We start from the raw sequence: 9,405 nt of genomic DNA on the forward strand, positions 1-9,405 counted from the left end.
TTTTCCCTGAAACAGAATTTCACTCTTGTTGTCTGGGCTGGAGTGCAATGGCACAATCTTGGCTCACTGCAACCTCTGCTTCCCGGGTTCAAGTGATTCTTGTGCCTCAGCCTCATGAGTAGCTGGAATTACAGGCCACCACACCTAGCTAATTTTTGTATTTTTAGTAGAGATGGGGTTTCACCATGTTGGCCAGGCTGGTCTTGAACTCCTGACTTCAGGTGATCCAACTGCCTCAACCTCCTGAAGTGTTTGAAACAGGGAGGCGGAGGTTGCCGTGAACTGAGATCATGCTACTGCACTCCAGCCAGGGTGACAGAGCAAGACTCCGTCTCAAAATAAATAAATAAAATAAATAATAAAAACAGGATCACCACGCTAGTTTTAATTCTTTCTGTTTACTCTTTATTGGATTTAACAGAAATAAGAAAGAAAGTAGAATGAATTGCTAAACCTCAGAAAAAAAGTTTTTTACCACAAGAAATATTAGTTCTTATAAGTTTCCTATAAACTTAAGGAAAAAGGGATTTTGATAATACTAATTATTATAAATAAGTGATTCAATTTTAAACTATCAATTCACCCCCTGCTGTAAAAGATGCTCGTATTTCCACCTCTTGATTTAATTATATTTACATGCTCATAAAATCAGTGTGCAAGTTAAACAGCTGATTAGATATACTGCAAGAGAGAATTCATGAACAGACGATAGATCTGAAGAAATTACCTAGAATGTAGCACAGAATCTAAAAATCTAGAGAATATGAGAAAAGACATGAAACAGAATGAGAAGGTCTGACACACATAATATCCAATGGGGGTTCCTGAAAGAAAGATAAAACTTAAGAAGGGTCCTGTTATGGACTAAATTTTTGTATCTCCCAATTCATATGTTGAAATCCTAACTCGAAAGGTGATAGTATTAGCCTAAAGTCTTCAGTAACCTTTTAAGCTACTAGAACCTACTGCATGCTTTCTGGGGTGTGATTGTGAGGACCTATGCAACAGCCTCTGTCCAACTGGGCGTTTGAGGCTCTTGGTTTCTAGGCAATTTCTTTATATAATTTTATTCCGTGTATTGTTATGTTAATGAATTCAAGGGGTCTTTTATATTTTTAAAAATATGTAGCGTTTCACCCTGCATTTTATTGCTTTAGAAAGAAAATAGACTAATGGCATGTACTATTTTAAAGATTACTCTTTAAAAAAACAAAACAAAACAAAGCCCTCTTGTGTTCTGAGGAGGGGGATGTCTCTTTAAAAACAAATTTTCTCAAGAGAACCCTTGTTCTACATAAGTAGATGGCCACTCTCAGAAGCCAAGAGAGCAACTGTTTCAGGTTCTTTCAGTTTTCTTTCCAGTCTCAACAGTCAGTGCATGGAGCTGTCCAAGGTTTTTATTTCTTGCCCTTCCTGTTCCTGATCCCTTTAATCATCACACAAACAGGCGGCAGAGAGAAAGTAATAAAGAACACCAACTCTGAAGTCAAACGAACTGGGTTAGAGTCCCAGAGCCAGCATTAGACAGCTGTGTGACCTTGAGCAAATCCTATAACCTTTCTGGGCTTCAGTTTCTTCATCTATCAAAACAAGGATGACAGTAACAGTACCTAACTCATAGATTATTGTGAGGATTTAATCAGTTACTCTTTGTAAAAGTGTTTATTACAATGCCTGGCAAATAGCAAAAAAGGAATTTTGGAGTTCCCTAATTTCTACCGTAAAAGAACTTTATACATGGGTTATTTTGCTACGCAACACTTTTGCTCTTGTAAGTATTGCTCTGGCAATCAATACAGGATGGGCAGCGGGAGGAAGCAGAAAAAAAGCTCACAGAACTATGCCTTAGGGTGTCTAGTCCTGGCTCTGCCATTAATCAGCGGTGTGACCCTTGCCAAGTTAACTGACTCCTCTGAACTCGGTTTTTTTTTTTTTCTTCCCTCTGTAAAAGGAAGGGCTTAAACTTCAGTAAATAACCTTTATGTTTTAGTATTTTCTGACTCCCATTTCCAACTCTGCATTCAATCTAGTGACGGCATTTCTAGTGTGTACACTAGAAAAATAAGCTTTAGCATCTGAGGATCATAGCTAAGAGTATCTCCGTAGTAGGAGATTAGGGAGCCACTGACAAAGTGGCACCAAAAGAACCTGATGTATGCCAGGAATCCAGGCATGAGCACTTCTTTCTGCAGAACCTAAACCCTGCTCTACTCACCCAGAGGAGCTGTGACGGTGGTTTCCTGGAAACTCCTTTTCTGTTGGGAGGATTACTGGGTCACAGACTTCCAAGGACATGGAAACCCTTGCTGGAGCGCTGGAACGGCTCAGCACGAGGCGTACGTTGGGGCGAGCTGTGTCAGTCCGCTTTTGCCGTTTGGCCGCTCCCATCCAGACTCTAGAAGGGGTCCTCTTTGCGTCAGGCCCACCCGTCTCCCGGAGCCACTGCACTGGGTGTCCCTGCGCCTTGCGTCCCCTCTCTCTCGCCCCTCCCTCCTGGCTGCCATAGAAAACCAACCTACGAGGTCCAGGCCGGCGTCCGAGTGCACTACCGGCCTCCTGTCCCTCCTTCCCCGGGCCAGCCCCCTGCTCCGGATTGGTCCTTCGGGAAACGTTGCAGGGCGTCTCCGTCCCCGCTGCGGAGCAGGGGCCAAAGCCAAGCCGGAGGGCGGGGTTTGCCCTGGGCCGCTGTCGGTCAGGTCCGCCGCCCCTGACAGCTCGGGAAGCCTCAGGCGCGACAGGGGTGCCCTCACCTCGGGACATCCACTCACCGACCGCGCCTGCTCCAGCGGAAACCACTGCGTTCGCCTGGCCCGGCGCCGCGCAGCGAAGCCCTAGAGCTGGCCTCTACTCGAAGGTAAGCGAGGGGCCGCGGGGCTCGCCGCCAGCACCCCACCCCGCCACCCTTCCTCTGCTAGGCTGCAGACCTGGGTGGCTGGAGAGGAGGCGACTCTCCTCCCCGCGACCCAAAGCAGAAAGGGAGTCCTGCCGCGGGGTGCCTGCGAAGTGGGGTCAGGAGAAGGTTAGTTGCTTTCTGGGGCGCTTCCCACACCCCCCTCCTGCCACCGGCTCAGGCCGATCCGCGCTAGAGGCGAGGGCTTTAGAGCCAGGGCGAGGGCGTGATCGCGCGCGTGTGCCCGTGTTATGTGCGGCGCCCGTGTCATGTGCGGCGCCCGTGTCTATGTGTGCGCGTGTGTGCACCCGTGTCCCTGTATGGTGTGGACACTCCTGTCTGCGTGCACGTCCACATGTGAGCCAAAGAGGGCAGCTTAGCGCCTCATGGTGCACACAGCGGGTGCGCTGGATCGAAGCCCCAAGACACCAGCCCAAATCTAGATAGCTTGTTACAAGGGTAGAGGACCTGCGTGACCTTCCCACGCGCGCCGGCCGGTGCTGGCGATGGAGGGAACTGACATCTAACGCCGGTGGCCCAGGGGACAAAACGGCCCATTGCACCCCACGCCGCGACTCTCCCCACCGAAAGGTGCTTCTTTTGGAAGACCCCATGAAATCAGGGAGAGCCTCTTTTCCTCTTCCTGGATATCCCTCCAGGAATATTAGAAGCTCCAGGACTTCTTGATACGGCCAGGAAGAGATCGCAACTGGGTCTTTAAAATATCGATTCCTACCAGCTTCTGCGTGCCTGACACATCTGGGCAGATGGAGAGGTCAAGGCAATAAAGGTGCTTTTATCTCTAATAAGGGCAGCGAAGATTCTGCTATCGGCACTTTTTTCCTTTCCGTTTTCCCCCCCTCCTTCCCTCCCTTTCCCTGTTCTCCCTCCCTCCTTTCCTCCTCCTCTCCCCATCTTTTCTCCCCCTCCCCCCTTTCTCCCTTTCTGTCTCTCTCTTTCCCCCTTCCCTCCCCTGTTTTCGTCCTCTTGAGTATAGTAGACAAGAGGGCTCTCTGTCTACCCACCCTCCCCCACCCCATTCCTCATCCCGTTTCAAAATAAGAGCGAATGAATCACATTCTAAGCTCTCACCCGTGCAGTTCAGACAAGTTTGGAAATTACACAAATCGCGTTTGCAATCGAGGCCGCGGAATCCAAAAGGAAAACAAAACCAGACCAAAAAAATGGATTCCAAGTCAAGATTTCAAATAGGAATCTAAGGTGAATATTTGTTTATGGCAATAAGATTTTTTTAATGTTTGAAAAATATGTATCACACAGGCTGGCATCATCAGTATTCAATGTGATTTACAGAACCACTTCAAAAGATGGTTTCTGTTAGTGTTGCAACAGGACTTCTAATTCTGGTTGTCATGGTTACTGAAGAAGTCGCCCTACACTATTAAGAAACTGGCTAGAACCAGGAACTGTTCTTGAGAGAACTTTCTCATGTACCCTCGTGTCACTATGGTAATAATTGAGTTTACGAAAATGTACTTACTTATTCCCTTAAAGTACTAAAATCCAAGGCATGCTGTTGTTTTTTTATTTTATATTTTCAGAGTTTGCAGTCTGTGCAACACAGTCTCCTTCTCAGACAAATGAGAGTAAACACTGCCCTCCAGCACGTTAAATGGCCCCAAATAGTCATGCCGCCCAGCTCTCTTCCCACAGCTCACTGCAGGAACAGAGGACAGAGGAGGGTGTTAGATGTTCCAGGAATCCTGGCCTGAGCCCAGATGGCCCTCTCCATTTAGCATTTAAATTTGAAATCCTAATTAGCTTTCTAATTAGGATATGGGGAATGTGGGTGGGGGTCCTGGGAGAGGCTAGTGGGGAAAAAGCTGAGTCCAACTCCCCATGGACTGGTGTTTGGTGTGGGATTGAATTTGCCTAGTAAACCCTCATGGGTTTATTTTTGGCTGGACCACTGTTAAGTGGTAAGCCTGGAAAAATCTCCAGAGAAGCCTCCTTCTGTGTTAGGAAAAAATATGGATTGGATATTTGGTTTGAGGTGTGTGCTTTTTTTCTACCTACGTTTAAAATAAAGACAGGTTTATATGAAATCTAAATTCCCCAGTAAAAAACTACCGTTAGGTCATACAGCCCTTTATATTCTTGGTTTAACCCTAGATTTTTAGTTGAGAAGGCTTAATTTGGGGCAAGTAGTGGTACCATTTCAAATACTTTTATCAGCAAATGTTGGTTTCGTTAAAGAATCGTAATTCATTTCATATCCACAATTTCTGAGCTTCGAATTCTAACATTGATAGCATTGGACAGTTTGAAGCCCTTGCACTTACAGTTTTGTTTTCCTTTCCTTTTGTTTTCAGAGACTGGGTCTCACTATGTTGCCCAGGCATATCTCAAACTCCTGGGAGTAAGGGATCTTCCCGCCTCAGCCTCCTGAGGAGCTGGGACTACATGCGCTTGCCAGACTTAGAAAGAAAGAAAGAAAAGAAAAAAAAAAAAAAAAAAGAAAAGAAAAGATTTTTGTCTTAGTAGGTTAATGTTTTTAGTCTCATTTATAGTTCCATTTTGAGAAACATAAAAATTAAAATATAACCTTAAGTCCAACTTTATTCTTTGAATCCAATCACTGTATGTCTCTAGGGTTTCAAGAACTTTAATTCATGGTTGATTTTCTTTTACTGGCTGAAAGAACAAACTGTTCATAAAATTGGTTTCATTCTGTATTTTGTCATTTCCTATTGTCATTCTAGAAAAAGGTCTCTAGAATTGAAGTTTTAATTTTCAGGAGAAGAAGAAAATATTCAAATTGCTTATGAAGATAGTAGTCTACAACTTGAATTAACCACAACATGGTTCTTAAATTACTTTCTCTCAAGAACTTCAAGGTTAGCTTAGCCATTATTATACAGCATCCCGAGGAATAGTAGCCAGTTTTACAGATGGACAAGTTGTGTTCAAAAGCCAAGTGATGGCTTGGTGCTATCGCTCAGGCCTGGTTGCCTAATACTTTGGGAGGCTGAGGCAGAAGGACTGCTTGAGCTCCAGAGTTCGAGACCAACCTGGGCAACATAGTGAGACTCTGTCTCTATGTGAGACTCAGTCTCTTTAAAAAAATTTTAAGGCCGGGTGCGGTGGCTCAAGCCTGTAATCCCAGCACTTTGGGGGGCCGAGGCAGGTGGATCACGAGGTCAAGAGATCAAGACCATCCTGGTCAACATGGTGAAACCCCCTCTCTACTAAAACTACAAAAAATTAGCTGGGCATGGTGGCGCGTGCCTGTAGTCCCAGCTACTCAGGAGGCTGAGGCAGGAGAATTGCCTGAACCCAGGAGGCGGAGGTTGCGGTGAGCCAAGATCGCGCCATTGCACTCCAGCCTGAGTAACAAGAGCGACACTCCGTCTCAAAAAAAAAAAATTTTTTTTTAAATTAGCTGAGTGTGGTGGTGCATGCCTATAGCTCCAGCTACTGGGTAGGCTGAGGTAGCAGGATCGCTTGAGCCTGGGAGGTTCAAGCCTTCAGTGAGCTGTGATTATGCCACTATGTTCCATCATGGGAGACAGACAAGACTCTGACTCAAAAAAAAAAAAAAAGTTATTTCAGCTAACCACTTGGAAAATCGAGACAAAAATCAAACCATGTTCAAATAAGGCAAACGCTGAGCTGTGACAAATCTGGCTGTTTCTGTACCTCACTTTCATTTTCTGTGCATCGCTTTTCTTTTTCTGTCCATAAATCTTCTTCCACCATGTGTCCGCGCTAGAGTCTCTGAGCCTACTCTGGCTTGGGAGGCTGCCCAATTCATGAATAATTATTTGCTCAGTTAAACTCAGTTAAACTTAATTTGGTCAAGGTTTTTCTTTTAACAATAGTCATAGAGTATATTAATCTATGGTGTTTCTTTACTGAACCATGTGACATTACCAGATCTAGTCTCAACTTTCCATAAAAAATCCCTCCTTTGGCTGGTCACCGTGGCTCACACCTGTAATCTCAGCTCTTTGGGAGCCCAAGGCATGCAGATCACCTGAGGTCAGGAGTTTGAGACCAGCCTGACCAACATGGAGAAACCCTGTCTCTACTAAAAATACAAAATTAGCCAGGCTTGGTGATGCATGCCCGTAATCCCAGCTACTTGGGAGGCTAAGGCAGGAGAATCCCTTGAATCCAGGAGGTGGAGGTTGCAGTGAGCCAAGATTGCGCCATTGCACTCTAGCCTGGGCAATAAGAGTGAAACTCTGTCTCAAAAAAAAAAAAAAAAAAAAATTAGCCTTCTGTGGCTGTTCTGAATGACTCATGCGTGACAGTTTTGCTCATACTTCTTGTAGAAGGTATGAAAATATTTGCAGTCCCAAGGTTTAGAGATGAGAGCAGGTGTACCAATCTACAGCTTGAAATTGAAGTAGATCCGTCTATACGTATGTGTTATAGAACACAAGACTAAATATACCATCTTAAGCATATCCACACATGGCCAGGTGCAGTGGCTCACACTTGTAACCCCAGCACTTTGGGAGGCCGAGGCAGGTGGATCGCCTGAGGTCAAGAGTTTGAGACCAGCCTGGACAACATGGTGAAACCCCATCTCTACTACAAATACAAAAAGTTAGCAGGGCATGGTGGCAGATGCCTGTAATCCCAGCTACTTGGGAAGCTGAGGCAGGAGAATCACTTGAACTCAGGAAGCGGAGGTTGCAGTGAGCCAAGATCACTCCACTGCACTCCAGCCTGGGTGACAGAGCAAGACTGTTTCAAAAAAAAAAAAAAAAAAAAAAAAAAGCATATCTACATACAAAAAAAGAAGCAGTTGAGATTTTATTTATTTAGTTAGTTATTTAGTTAGTTTTTGAGACAGGGCCATACTCTGTTGCCCAGGCTGGAGAGCAGTGGCACATTCATGGCCCACTGCAGCCTCTACTTCCCAGGTTCAGGTGATCCTACTATCTCAGCCTCCCTAGTACCTGGGACAACAAGCACATGCCACCATGCCTGGCTAATTTTTTATATTATTTGTAGGAATTGAGTTGCTTTATGTTGCCCAGGCTGGTCTCTAACTCTTTGAGCCAAGCAGTCCTCCTGCCTCGGCTTCCCAGAGTGTTGGGATTACAGGCAGGAGCCTCTGTGCCCAGCCTAGCAGTTGAGATTTTAATTGATGTTAATTACATTTATTTAGGGGAGAGTTTATATCTTTATGATTATTAAACATGCTGTGTTTTTCCAGTCATCAGATTCTCATTGATGTTCCTTAGTAAGCTTTCATAATTGTGTCTATTTATGTCTTAGTTTCTTTTTAAAAATTTCCTTTGATAACTTTTTTTTAATAATAGAAATGGGGTTTCGTCATCTTGCACAGGCTGGTCTCAAACTCTTGGGCTCAAGTGATCTGCTCACCTTGGTCTCCAAAACTGCTGGGACTATAGGCATGAGCCACTGTTCCCAACCTTATTTATTCTTAGATACTTTATGAATATTATTGCTACTTATGTAAATGGGACATGTTTTAGTACTACATTTTCTTATTACCAGATTTTTATTAGTGAAGACAAGTGTTATGGAATTTGCACATTAATCTGGTCTCCAGCAGTACTTGTTGAACTCACTGATTAGTTGTAGTAGTTTATGAGCAGTTTACGAATCTCCTGTGTTTCCTATGTTCAAAATCTTAGTCTGAAAATAAGAACAATATTATTTATTTATTTTCAATATTTAGTTCTTGTATTCTTTGATTGGCTAGAGGCTCCAATAAATATTGAATAGAAGCAGTGTTAGCAGGCATTCTAGATTTCTTCCTGACTTTATAAAAAAGTTATTTAATTTTGCACAATTTATTTTGGGGGATTTTTGTTTTGTTTCAGATGGAATCTTGCTCTGTTATCCAAGCTAGAGTTCAATGTCATGATCATAGCTTACTGCAGCCTCAAACTCCTGGCTTCAAGCCATCTTCCTGCCTTGGCCTCCCAAAGTGCTGGGCTTATAGGTGTGAGTCACTGTGCCTAGCCAATATTTCACTATTTTAAAAGGTGTTTGCAGTCAGTCATGGTAGCTTCCACCTATAATCCCAGCACTGAGAGAGACTGAGGTGGGAGGACTGGTTGAACTCAGGAGTTCAAAGCCAGCCTGGGCAACACAGCAAGACCCCATCTCTAAAAAATTTAAAAAAAAAATTAGTAAGGCGAGGTGATGCATACCTGGAGTTCTAGCTACTTGGCTGAGGCAGGAGGATTGCTTGAGCCCAGGAGTTTGAAGTTACAATGAGCTATGATTGTGCTAAAGCACTCCAACTTAGGGGACAGAGTGAGACCTTGTCAATATTTTTTTTAATTAAATGAATGAATAAATAAATAAAAAGGCATTTGCTATAGGTTTTGACAGACAGCCTTAACTGGGTTGAACAAGTTCCCTTCTATACCTAGTTTGCTAATATTTTTATTAATAAGAAGTATACCATTTTATTGAATCTTTTTTGCATCTACTCAGATGACCTTTTGTTTTTATCCTTTAAACAATTCATATATTGAATTAAACTAACACACTTTCCTTCTATT

At 43.9% G+C, this 9,405-nt stretch overlaps 1 protein-coding gene across 2 annotated transcripts in view; it reads left to right on the forward strand.

The window, feature by feature from the left end:
* Positions 1 to 2,667: 2,667 nt before the first annotated feature.
* Positions 2,668 to 9,405, forward strand: part of NIM1K (NIM1 serine/threonine protein kinase) — a 79,536-nt gene continuing 72,798 nt past the window's right edge. Inside the window, exon 1 of one of the 2 annotated variants that reach the window (XM_017533161.2) lies at positions 2,668 to 2,854. The gene's annotated coding sequence lies outside the window, so the exon portion shown is untranslated. Of the gene's footprint in view, positions 2,855 to 3,311; positions 4,112 to 9,405 lie in introns of those variants that run through there. The other variant, XM_017533162.2, reaches the window with a different exon arrangement.

This window comes from Cebus imitator, unplaced genomic scaffold (assembly GCF_001604975.1).
Source record: "Cebus imitator isolate Cc_AM_T3 unplaced genomic scaffold, Cebus_imitator-1.0 Scaffold80, whole genome shotgun sequence".
Classification (NCBI taxonomy): Eukaryota; Metazoa; Chordata; class Mammalia; order Primates; family Cebidae; genus Cebus; species Cebus imitator.